This window comes from Neovison vison, chromosome 8, assembly GCF_020171115.1.
Source record: "Neovison vison isolate M4711 chromosome 8, ASM_NN_V1, whole genome shotgun sequence".
NCBI classification, from domain to species: Eukaryota; Metazoa; Chordata; class Mammalia; order Carnivora; family Mustelidae; genus Neogale; species Neogale vison.
In genome coordinates this window covers 99496149-99510123 of record NC_058098.1, presented here as the reverse complement: position 1 = coordinate 99510123, position 13975 = coordinate 99496149, and the positions used below count along the sequence as shown (strand labels likewise).

At 37.0% G+C, this 13975-nt stretch overlaps 1 protein-coding gene across 6 annotated transcripts in view; it reads right to left on the bottom strand.

Annotated features, from left to right (window-relative positions):
• Window positions 1-13975, bottom strand: part of CTNNA2 (catenin alpha 2) — a 1151183-nt gene that overhangs the window by 762244 nt on the left and 374964 nt on the right. The gene's annotated exons all lie outside the window — the stretch shown is intronic.

Here is a 13975-nt window from a genome sequence, read left to right as displayed (position 1 = left end):
CTGACTGTTTTGTGTTACTTGTCTTTGATTGTAAATACCTAATATTGTAGAGTCTATTTTAAGAGATTTGTATCAACCGAATTTACAACATAAACTTTGTTAGAGCAGCATATCTTGAAACTTAGTATCTAACTTTTAATTAGAGAGAATGAATGTAGATCATTTTCCAAAAAGAAATCAATGATAAAAAAGTTCCTAATGTAAAAATTAAATAAAAGTTATTTCTCACCAGCACTGCGGCTAAGGCTTAATTTGGGTTTGCATCAACCACCCTACGACATGTTTCTTTTTTTTTAATTTTTTTTTAATTTATTTGACAGATAGAGATCACAAGTAGGCAGAGAGGCAGGCAGAGAGAGGAGGAAGCAGGTTTCCTGCGTAGCAGAGAGCCAGACGTGGGGCTCGATCCCAGAACCCCGGGATCATGACCCAAGCCATAGGCAGAGGCTTTAACCCACTGAACCACCAATGCACCCCTACAAATGTTTTTGTATAGGATTTCGTTAATTTCATTAATTCTCCCAACAAACCTTGAATGGCCATATTATGCCCATATTATCTTTAGAGACAGGAAGCTCATAGACGCACTCAAACACCAGGAATGGCAGACAGGAAACCAAGCTAGTCCCATTAGAAACACAAGGACTAAGGGCTTCCTCTGCTTCCAGACCCATGTACGACAGCTGATCTACCTGTACTGTGTGGGGACACCAGAACAAACTTCAAATTTTCTTGTTAAGCAGAGCAGAAGAGACATGGATATTTCTGAGTTTTAGAAAGACAACTTCAGTAGCAATGTAAGGAAATGGGCTGAAGAATGGAAAGAAAATCACTTATTAGGCCATTATCAAAAGGAAACGTGAAGACCTTGCAGAATCAAATCCTCCAAAATATTAACTACCAATCATAGGTGAAAAATGATCAAGGGAGGAGATGTAACGGAATTTTCTTCTCTAGGATTTCCCAGCCATAGCATGGAAGTAAGACTTGTATTTAGGACCATAACAAAACATAATGAAAGCTAACAAATGGGGGCACCTCAGATGATTTGGAAATTTCAGTGTAAGAAGGAACTTTATTTTCTGTTAGACATTACACCTTCCCCAAAATAGAACAAGTAATTTCCCCCACTGGTTTCCTCCCAATAATTTCTCACAAAGGCAGAAGGTCCACTTAATAGGGATTCTGGAATGCAGATTTCTATCTTATGGTATGTGAACCAAATTACCTCAAATATCTTTACCAACTTTGAAGTTTTATAGAGCTAGGAAGAAAAAAAAAAGTCTTAGTAGTAAATTAGCTTCAGAAATGAATGGGTTATGCAGGTTTTTCTTACTTGCTTACTCTTCAAGAATACCTTGTGCCTTATTAACACGTCCCAAAATGATTAACATTGTTCATGGCATTTAATTGAAAATCACTTCTTTCTATATTTTAAATGTTTCTTAAACTTTAAAAATGCTTAAAAAGAAATACTCAATATTATACATGACCAAATAGGACAAACTTTTATTTTTTTAACACTAAAATTGAGAATATGTGAGCATGGATCAGTCCAACTTCTGTAAGTGATTGCTTTAACCATCCAGTTGCAAAGACAGGTTTTTATTTTGCTTTAATGCCTGTTACTGTGTAAAGACAGTATTTGGGAAGATTTTGTTACACCTATAGCCCTTCATTAAATAACCCTTTGAACCATGCAGAACTAGCAAATTTATAGGTTCTCTGATGTCAACCCTTTTATAAATCTATAATTCTTAGTAAAAATCCTAAGGGAAAGAGTATCTGTTATTTGTGTAAGTGTATCTGGGTAAGAGTTTACCCATTTAACAATTCAGGAGTCTGTGTACTTGAAGGAAAATCAGAGAACACACACACAGCAAATGGGGTAAAATATTAATAGGTGAAGCTAAAAGAATATATAGATATTCCTTACTTTTATATTTGCAGTATATTTGTAAACAGTTTTAAATTTTCTCAAATAAAATATATTTTTTTCATTCAGAAAATATTTGTGAAAGAAAATTTGGGAAGAAATATTGGTTTAAAAAAAAAACACAAAATGCGGGCACCTGGATGGCTCAGTGGGTTAAGCCGCTGCCTTCGGCTCAGGTCATGATCTCAGGGTCTTGGGATCGAGTCCCGCATCGGGCTCTCTGCTCAGCAGGGAGCCTGCTTCCCTCTCTCTCTCTGCCTGCCTCTCTACTTGTGGTCTCTCTCTGTCAAATAAATAAATAAAATCTTAAAAAAAAAAAAAAAAAAACACCACAAAATACTTACAGTCACCACAACCCAAAGAAAAACCATAAACATCTGATGTGTGTGTGTGTATATACATTATAATTTATATTCTTATATACTCATATAATATATACATTCAGGTTTATTGGGTATTTTCACTACAATTTTTTTCATATTTATTTCCTGCAGGATAAGTAATTTCTTAGGTCCCTGAAAGTCCATATTATGTTAGCCTTTGCTTTGTGCCACTTAGGTTTATTCTGCTGCTCCATATTTTAAAAGTGATTCTAATATGCAAGCTTGAGAGACTCTGAAAACCAGCATGCACCCACAGGCCACAGGGCTTCCATACTCTGGAGACTGGCAACAGATCAAGTGCATGACCCTTTCAATCCTAGGAGATCTATTTCAGATCCCCCCAAATGTCACCTTACCATCTGTCATACGGCTTTGTAAATAATAATAGTAATAATAATAAATCATGATTTAAAAAAAAAAAAAGGAAAACTTTTTTCTGGTTAATGTTTCTGTGCTTAAAAAAAAAAAAATGTTTCTGTGCTTAAACACTATGCCAAACACAAGACTATTTAGAGGATGTGTAGGATTTAAGGATCTTTGGATCACTCATTCAAACCAATGAATGCAAATATTCTTCACAGTAATATTATTTTCAGGTACAAAAGAGTCTCAACTTTTGTGCAAATCTAGTCAGTTCTGCTGGATTTAGTAAGTATCCTGAGGATCCGTGCAGTCAGTTCAAACTCCCCTACTAAGAATTCATTTGGCCTTTCAAGTAATATGCATAAGCATCTCCTGGAAGAAATGAAGCCATAGAACGTATTTAGAACAAAAGAGAAACAACAGAAGGAAAGATCAAAGCTCTTCTCTTATATAGAAAAAGTTACCTACAATATATAAAATATGTGATTATGAAAGCTTATCTATAAAATTTCTAAACATATGCCAAAACTGAGAAAGAAAAAAAAAAATGGAAAAGAAAATAAGAGCAAATGATGACCAGCTTAGTAGCCCGCAGTGATCAGGATAAACTTAAGTGTGATGGAGGTTACAGAAAGTGACAGGAACACATTTCAAACAGACGGATCCACATATGTGTCTCATCCTTTCAGAGGATCGACTAAAGCACAGGCCTGGGAGACAAGCAGGTCAGCTCCAGAATGTCTTCATAGGATAATTGTAGGAGAGGCAGACTAGTAAGAGAAGGAGTAAGACAGGACCGATCTTGAAGTTACATCTGCAGAGCAAGCAGCATGTTCTTCTACTTAGACCACACCATTATGTGGGGGGGGGGATCTTTGGGGGCTTAACAGAGATGGAGAGGCTAGCACTTCCTGTACCATTCTTGGCCAATACCAGTGAAGTAGAAAGACTTCTACCCGCAGTCTGGCAATGAGAATAATTATTGGTGTCATTCTGAACTAAAAGGGTTCTCTGGAAATCACTTTCTGCATTCATGAATTGGGTCATAGGAGCTTGACAACAAAAGGAGACGATTGGTAATCTTCAATTTTCTGCACCACCTAGGTATCAGAAATCCCCTCTGATTTAGAAGTGCATGTTCTACTCTAGGGATCTGGATCCATCCTGCTTGCCATCACAAATGAGGGATTTAATCCTGGAGGTTTTCAAGAGAATATTAGTGACAGAAAAGCTGAACATTAAATGTAGGAATTAACAATGTCTTTTCAGAGTCTTTTCCTTATCTTTTGTATTAGGCTTTTTAAAACAAGTGTCATGTCTTGCTAATTAACTGTGGTAGAAAGATACCACTTGAGTAGAACATGATGTTACAAAGTAATTATAAATTCCTTTACATTGCAGTTCGTGGCTGAAGAAGGATGTATCTATGTCATTTCATCCTCCAACCCTAGAGCTGGCGTCAGCCACTCTTTTTCTCTCTCAGTGTACTAGAGACTACCAAACCTGAATAAATCTAATATTTAATAGGAAGTTAAAAGTGTATTTTGCCACATCAGAAGCAATGAAATTTCCTAAATATTACAGCAAAGAGGCTAACATTCCTTGGTGTTAGCACTGGACTTATGATTTCTCTCTTTAAAATTCATCCTTGGAGACAGGAGAACCCTTGCACACTGTTGGTGGGAATGTAAGTTAGTACAACCACTGTGGAAAACACTATGGAAGTTCCTCAGAAAATTAAACATAGAAATACCATATGATCATTAGTTCTACTACTCATTAATTCTACTACTGAGTACTTAGCCAAAGAAAACAGGAACACTCATCTAAAATAATATGTGCACACTTATATTCACTACAGCATTTACAATGGCCAAAATATGGAAGCAACCTAAATGTCCGTCAATAGATGGATAGAGAAGATGCAGTGTGTATGTATATGTTTACACACACACACACACACACACACACACACACACAATCTAGAATACTACTCCACCATAAAAAAGAATGAGATCCTACCATTTGCAACACAGGTAAACTTAGAGGGTGTTATGCTAAGTGAAAAAAAGTCGGGCAGAGAAAGAAAAATATCATATGATTTCGCTTAAACATAGTATCTAAAAAACAAACCAAACCATAAACAGGTTCCTAAATAGAGAGTACTGGTGACTTCCAGAGGCAGCGGGGTGGGGTGGGGCGCAGGGGGGTGCAGGGGTGTGTTGGGGGGTGTGGGGTTGGGAATGGCCTAATAGCTAAAGCGAATCAAGAGGTTCCAATTCCCAACATTGTCACAAGCATGAGAAGCACAGCAACAGGGAGGACAGTCAATGATACTCTAATAATGTTGTATGGTGACAGCTGGTGACTACACTTACTGTAATGAGCTCAGTATAAAGTATAGGACTGTTGAATCACTATGTTGTGCCCTTGATACTACTACAACATTTTTTGCCAACTATACTTCAACAAGAAATTCATTCTTGGGCCAGGTGGCAATTGAATCTATGCTTGGAATTTTCTTCCATAATGTAGAATTGCCTTTTTCTCATGAGTGCTAATGCTTTGGCCAGACTTTCCTTGGAGGGTATTGTGTATTATGGTGTGGATGGGACCAAGCGTAGAGCAAATGGCATTATTCCATCTGTAGCTACTGTCCAGAGATATTAACAACTTTTCAATCAGGAACTGTTCCCTAAGCCTTTCCTAGGGAATAGTTTCAACACTCTCTTGGGATGGGACATATGTGTTTGATCCTTCTGTTAAAAGAGAGGTAAGAGAAAAAGACAACTAGCATTTATGGGTGCCTACCAAGGTAGAGATACCTAAAAATGTTCATCTCATCTATTATCTCCAGCTTGATGAGTCAACATTACCCCATTTTATAGACGAAGAAAGAGAGACATAGAGCGAAGAGGTGTATGGTCAAATTCAAACACAAACTTGTTCTGTTTATCCTATACTGTGCTATTCCACAGTCCACAAGTACGACCACTATAACTAAGATGACCAGCATGGGACCCAGTCATGCCTCCAGTGATGTGAGATGCCTGACAATTTTACCACCGCACACACATCTGTGGGTAACCAATTCCCTTCAGCCTTGGTTCAATGGATGTATGAAAAACAAAACAAACAAACAAACAAAAAACAATGACAAAAAACCAAAACAGCACCAGAGAACATTTGGAAGAAATGAACAATGGGATTCAATAGCTTTAAGTTTCCAGAAAATACTGCTGGAGAAGTTCAGGGTGTAGATTAAGGAGTTTGGGTAATAAGAAATCAAAATCAGTGTTTTTAGGGGGAGTGGCAGGAAGTGTTAGTGTCGGTGGGCATGAGTGCATGAGTTTACTTCGCTGTGGAATCAAACCAAATCCTATAAAGGAGGACTGAATACATCCTAGTACCGTAACATGGGGAACACGTGAAAGGGAAAGGAAAATGCTGAAGGGCTAAGAAAGGGACTTCTAATGTAAGAAATCATTAAAGAAACTAAGACTGAGGAGATTAAGATTTTACTTTCTTAATTTCTTAAAGATTTGATTTGTTTGAGAGAGACAGCAGGCAGGGGGAGGGGCAGAGTGAGAGAGAAGCTCAAGCAGGCTCTGTGCTTGACTACTAAGATCATGACCTGAGCCAAAATCAAGAGTCGGACAGTCAACCAACTGTAGCACTCAGGTGCTCCAGGAGATCAGCATTTTAATCTATATTTTTTAGCCTGTTTAGACAGTTCACTAGATAGAATTCATTTGGAGCCCAAATTTTAAAGTCTGACTAATAATTAAGTGATAAAATGATATTTGCCATTATATGTTTAGACTATGATCTAGAATTTAGAATATGATGATCCATTGCATCAATAATCAGTTACATTTAGTACTAATTATTTGAAATAAAGGTGAGCTCAGTTGCATAGAATCTGCCAATATACTCAATTTCTCAAAGAAAATTATTCTCAGGGTAAAAAATATACATTATGACATCTCTTAAGAAAACAAGTTTGAAAATAATTTTAATTAAAGACAACAGGGAGACAAATAAGGATTTGAATTGCAACTTTCAAATATTTCAAATCCTATTTTTTTTTGCTCAATGATTTTTTTTTATAACTCTATTTTTTTATAACTCTATTTACTAATTGAAATGTAGAAGAGAAAATTAAATGGTCTTGGGGCATTTCCTTTGAAGTAACTATTTCAAAAAATGATAAAAAGGTAAATGATACTATTGAAAACATTCCTAGGTTTATAACACCTTAAGAAATTAAAGCTGCTTGTTGAGATGCTGGCGGCTCAGTCTGTTAAGCGTTTATAACTCCAGGGCCCTGGGATCCAGCCCTGCCTCTGGCTCCCTGCTCAGCAGGGAGTCTTGTTTCTCTCTCTCTCTCTCTCTCTCTCTCTCTCAAATAAGTAAAAATTCTTAATTTTTTAAAAAAAAAGTGCCTTAAGCTGACAAAAATTCTCTGAAGGCGGTTTATACTCTGTCCATATTAATATCCCGAGTCTGGCTGGGCCCACAACTTGGTTTCAGGTTGCCTTAGTTTACAGACATACAGAAACCCGCTGGAATGTTCTTAGTGTTCTATTTGGCCACCAGATGTCAGTGTATGATAAAGAATGCTATAAGACCACGCAGGTTTCAAGCTATAAAGGCTTAAAAGGGCATTTCGATTAGTTTAATTTTCCGGAGTAGAAAAGAGCTGAAAATATAGAAGCATTTTTTTGGGACAATATGTGGAGAAAAGCTGAGAATCTCTGGACCTTACTAACCTCTAGTCATTGATACTGTATCATATCAGATGGGAAAAGTCATCTCTAATTTTTTTTTAAGTGTGTCTAAGAATTTGTTTTTAAGAAGTGAGAGTTAGTAAGCACATACTAATGAAAGCTCAATTACACATAAATAAACTAAATTAGGAAAACCCTAGATATAGAATTTAGATTTAGATGTTGAAAACATGTATCTACACTAATTACTAGGCTTTTAATAATCATACTGTTCAGTAATATATGCGAATTGAGGGCTAAGGGGAAAAAAAACAGCACAAGGAAGTTAGATCATGCAAAATATCAAATATCCCACAAATAACTGAAACTCCTTAAGATTCCATAATTGAAATTAGAAAAATGTCTGGTGTTTTTAATTAACTTACACTTAAAGTATAAAACGTTCACTTTCAATACATGAAAAGAAAAGTACAGGCCTCAAGGACTGTGGACTCTCCGAACCATCCACTCTTCCCAAGTCTACTCCAACAATAGACTTAGGACCTTGATAACTGCTCATCTTAACCACTCCCATTGCATGGTAGCTTTGCCCCTTCGGAATCCATTTTCTCCACCCTGCAGCCCCAGGGAAACTGGAACACAAATGTGACCACCCAGGCCCCTGCCTAGAGCACCAGCAACTTCTTAACCCTCTTAAGTCAAACTCAGCCCCCTGCAAGGCCCACAAAGCTCTCCAGGATCTGCCTCCAGCTTAGTCACTTAGCCAGATTTCTCCTCATTCCCTGGGTTCCAGAATGGGGTATTTTTCTGAAGATTGCCTCTGCATGGAATGATGTTCTGAGAAACACCCTCATTTACACTTGAGCATGGTAATTCCTACTCACGCACCACCTCCTCCAGGAACTCTTCCAGGATTTCACCATCCCTAATCTTACCCACACCCCAACAGACACACACTCAGAAGGTTAGGTACATACTATATATGTAGCAGCATACCACATCATTTATGCATCACAGTGACTAAACCTGTTCACACAGCATGTCTCCCTTATACTTTGCAGTCCTACATTCTTTTATCTCACTTGGCACACTGTAAGCTCTTAATGAATCTTAGCTATCCAGCAGCTAGACCTTACTCCCAGGCTTAGAGATACTATCTCAGCAACCCCAGGTCACACATTTCTAGAGATTTACAGAGCTTGGAGTAGCCACCATATACCACAATCCAACTCCTGGGCTCTTCCCAAGTCCTGGGATACTTCTAAAGGCCATTAAATGGGAACCATTTCTTAGGAACATGGTGGAGATTATTAAGGAGTACTGATGGGGTGTCTGTGACTCTTGTTCTTGGGGTTGTGAGTTTAAGTCCCATGTTGGGCATAGAGTTTACATTAAAAAAATACTAATACAGTATTAAAGAACAGACATAACAACTGTACAGATGTTAAGCCTTCAAAAATATTGGCATGAACTCAGGCAAAAAGTTGCTGAATGTGTCTGCTCCATCTTTTTAGTACCTGAATTAGGAATCCAAAATTGCTTTCCCAAAGCTATATGGCTCTGCTTACTGGCTTTCATTTTTATGCATTTGGCCTCCCGCTTGCTAATTGCTTTAGGACATAAACTACATCTTGCATTTTCCTCATCAGTATGTTTACAGTATTTTGTCAGGGCTTTCTCCTCTCTTTTCTGTCCTCACTCTAAAGTAATACACAGGAAACTTACCCTTTTCATAAACTAATATGGGTGCTCCCAGATGTCTGTCGTCAGAATGACTTTATAGAATGTAAAAGAAGAGGAGATCTGGAATAAGCCTCTCTGATAACTATGTTGATTTCTGCAGCAAAAGGGAGAGTTAAAACTAGAAAGGAATTCACAAGATGCTCTGTGGAAATGTATGTCTCCAAGTAGGCATTCCTTCTTGCCTGTTGTTGGAGAGATCATAACACTTAAGAATCCCTGAGCCAGCCAGAATTCTGGTTTGTGGTTCCTTAAGGGACCAGAGCTTCAACAGGCTCTTCTAAGAATTAATCTCCCTATCTAAAGGTGTCAGATGATATTTGGAGGAAAGTGTCAGTTGAAAAACTCTATTTCTTCAGATTCCTGCAGCCTAGATCTGAGGTCATGGATTTGGGTTTCATACCTAAGATGCCTCCCAAGCACTCTAGCTCTCCACTGGGCTTGAATTCCAATCCTGGATTCTAAACCCTACACCCAGATTGTTCTTACTCTTGGGTGTCCAGAAACCTCCATGTCCCAGAAATGGGCTGGAGTCTTGCTAGGAGATGGGTTACCAGCTGAATTCCTGTTTCTTAACCAGGTTCTTCCAACTAGAGCTTCTAGAACATCTGGGTACACCTGAAACAAGCACATACTTGGAAAAGCCTTAGGGCTGTGACCATTGTAGCATGGAGATGCTCTCCAGCAGATAACTCTCCCCTTACTGAAGTTAGCCTAGACCCTCTATCCGTGTCAGATGGGCACAGTGTCTTGCTATCCCTATTGGCCTGTGATGCAGATGCCCCATTGTGCCTTCTGCTCACCCTCCAAAACGTCTATCCACTGAATACTAGATCAGTATGAGAATTATAATTAGATCAAGGAAATCTATTTAAAGAGAAAGAAGCAGGGGTGGATATGTGGGATATGTGTATCCAAGTGTATATGGATATGAGGATATGAGGGAGAGGAAGAAAACATCCACTAGATGTTTTCTAGAGGGAGGAGAGTATGAAAAAACTCTGGTAGAAATAGAAAGGACAATTTATGCAGAGTTGGTAGGTCATGGTGACATTTCAGCTCACTATGGCTGAGGCCAGACTGCCCTAATCTTCAAGTACAGGTGTTTAAATCTTGCAAATTTGAAAACAAATCAAAAAAAGGTACGTTTAATACTATTAAGATCCCCCCCCCCACATTCCAAAGTTGAAACAGTTGAGAACTAGAAAATAAAAACACACAGATATTTTGGGGTCCTTATTACAAACTCAGACACAGTGTTACAAAGGAGGGGCAGGAGCAGAGGTTAGAGTACAAGGCTCGAAGAGATAAGAGCTAATGGCAGCCAAGACATACAAGCAAGGACTGGAATCTTAAAGAACTCAAACTCAAACTCAAAACAGTAAAATATGAGAAAATAGTAAAGCTAGCCTTATGCTTTATTCTCTTTCTAGGCTGTAGAACCAAAATACGTTTTTCTACAGGCTGAGAAGATGGAACAAGTGGAGAAAAAAATAAATGTATACAAAAAAAGAATTACTAATCAAGCAAATGGGCAAAACTTAAAGTTAGAGGAGTTTGAGATACTGTTTATGATCTGATTTAAGAGAAAACAAAAGGGAGGTTAAGCTTCTGCCTTTGGCTCAGGTCTTGATCCCAGGGTCCTGGGACTGGGTCCCAGGACGCATAGGAGCATCAGGCTCTTTGTTCAGTGGGAGCCTGCTTCTCCTTCCTTCTCCCCTTGCTTGGGCTCTGCCCCCCTCACAAATAAATAAAATCTTAAAAGAAAAAAAAAAAACAAAGAGAAAATAAAAAATTTATTATTATTATTATTTTTAAAGATTTTATTTATTTATTTGACAGAGAGAGATCACACGTAGGCAGAGAAGCAGGCAGAGAGAGAGGGGGAAGCAGGCATTCTGCTGAGCAGAGAGCCCGATGCAGGGCTTGATCCCAGGACCCTGGGATCATGACCTGAGCTGAAGGCAGAGGCTTTAACCCACTGAGCCACCCAGGCACCCCAAAAAAATAAAAAATTTTAAAGAGAAAGGGTTATCAATTATAAAGACTGGGTCATGAATGGTGTTAATGTCTATTTTTCTAAAGCATCTTCTTTTACAAAAGCAGATTCAAAAAACAAGATACAGTGTATGTTCTCTTTAAACAAATTCTGTAGGAATAATTTTTAATTTTTCTTTCCTACTCTTAAATTTTCTGGCAGTCAAAACTGACATTATAATAGGATTTACTTCTGAGTAGTCATTATATTTTTTACAAATTCTTTTTAGTATTCCTTATAGTTTCACCAGATAAAATTAACCACCTCAAGCTGCCACATTTTAAATGGAGGTTGATTTTTCCATTGATTAGCAATCATTTTCTTTTTGCTGTTTTATCATTAGAGACTCTTGACAGTTTTAAGTTGTTAAAAATACTGTTTTTTTTTTTTAATTCATTCTCTTGCTTCAGAAATCACTACATCAACTCTTCATGTAGGCAGAAGAAGAGTGCCAGAAAATAGGTCACCATGCACTGAGCCATAATTCTAAGTACCCAGACAGAAAATCAGTCCTGTAATTTTAGATAATGTAAAAATGCTAATTTTTACCTAGTTCTTAGTCAACTATCACACTTTAAGTCACTTCTGCATCCAACCTCCCATTAAACTCAGTTTGGCACACTGACGACGAATATGAAATGTGTTTCAAATTCAACATCCTGATGATGAAATTGTGTATTTCTACAGTTCCTTCAACTTCAGGATCTCAAAACACACTTTACTTGTTAAAATCTCCATCACATTGCAAACCATTAAACTAAGCATCAGGAAGGGATATTGCCAGAAAAATAAGTCACAGAAAGTTTGAATGAGTTTTCCCACCAAGTGTGGTATCGATTTGTTTAATATCTGAGAATCGCACTGAGCATTCAAGACAGATGTCTGAATTCTAAAGCAATTTCAAGTCAATATGCCTGGGGAATAAAAAAAATACCAAAGTATTCATTATGCAACCATAGAACAGAAATGTATAATTCTTTACAAAGAGAAGGAGACATTATTTTTTTAGTGAGAGAATTTCAAGTATCATTAAGGACTATGTAGGTTTCTTGGTGTCAGGTGATAGAAAATCCACAATTGGTTACTTACCTTGTACCTTATCATACTCAGTAATATTTATGAGTAATATTTACTATGTTTGATAAAGTACTGAAATTTCATTAACTTGATTTTTAGGAAGCCACACCAAATGGAATTACTATCTACAAATTACCAATTTACATGGCTCCACAAGTTGATTTTTATCAACCTCTGAGAAACAAAATTTTATACATTAGATAATGTCTTATGCAATTTATATAGCGTGAGAACCCATACACATTTAATAATGAAATATTACCTGGTTCGTATATTTAGCTAATATATAATTAGCTAACATACTTAATGTAATAAATATTAATTATAGATTAATATAGTGATGAGTTAATATGCCATTTTCTATTAAAAAAAATTCATGTATTAACTTCCCAGAGCCATGTTTGTCCAGCATATAACTACAGTTAAAAACAAAAAGATGACCGTTGAAAGTTTATTATATGTCAACATACTCTGTTAACAGATTTTCCCCACATGGCCTTAAGTTTTATGAGTCCAAAGCCTTTTGTATTACTACAATGATGCCTCGGTTGTTAAATTCATTTTGGGCAGAAGCTCCTCTCGATGAAAAGTCTGGAGTCAAAGAGATCAGGAAGCTATCACACTTGAGCAGAAGGTGGCAGCAGCGGCAGAGGGGTCTATCTTTCAAGGGAGTTCTCTGTATACTATGCTTCTACTCTACCTAGCTCCACAGGTTTTATTTACTTTTTGATTATAAAAAAGGATTATAAAAATGCAGTTGGGTCAAAATCTGACTAAATAATCCACCTATTAACACATTTTTTTAAAAGTACCATTTCATAAAGTAATTCTGTATTTGAGATTGTTTTGCAATTTTCTATTCTGCTTAACTGATGAGGCATTTTTTGGTCTAATGCACACTTTTAAAATTAATGTAGCATTATAATGTTTTAATATCTGAGTACTTCACCTGTGCATTTTCATTTCCTTAAAACTTGGGCTTCTTTATTCTTATTCCAGAAGGAAACTTGTACTATTACTCCATCGAGTTGTAAAAGAACGCCCAATTTTTATCAGAATTGTCTGAACATTATAAAAATTAAGAGTCAATAGTTTTCCTACCCAGGATCATGACATCATTTACCAAGAAGTATAACTCTATTGTATAACCGAAGCACAAAACAAACCAAAAATCAAAAGTACAAAAAGTACCACTCAGTGCTTTTTTTGGTCCTCCACAACTGTATCAGGATTGTTTCTAACATTTATAAGGAAATAAATTAAGAAATAAAATAAAGCCACCAAATTGTTCATTTTTGTCAACAGGATCTGTTTTTCCATGATTCTATGTTTTGCACCTGGGAAATCTATTGATTTGTTATGTGTATTTTAAAACTGGTAACCTTACTGAACTCTATTAGTGCCAACAGAATGTTTGTGAATTATGTATTAAACCCCAATTTCTGCAGTAAATGCTTTAAATGACATTGGATCCTCACCAAAAAACCCTAGGAAACAGGATGCAGTCTAAGTGATGGATATTTTGGCTAACAAAAAATAGAAGAGGACAGACCCCTGTGAAAACTGTGAACGGCTATCTGAAGTGTTATAATTTTCCCTCCATTGTATCTCACAGCTTTATGTCTTCAGCAATCACTGCTTTGTTCCTGATCCTCGTTCCCAGCCAGTCATCCCCTGCCAAAAATTCACGTCAACAGATCCAAAAGCA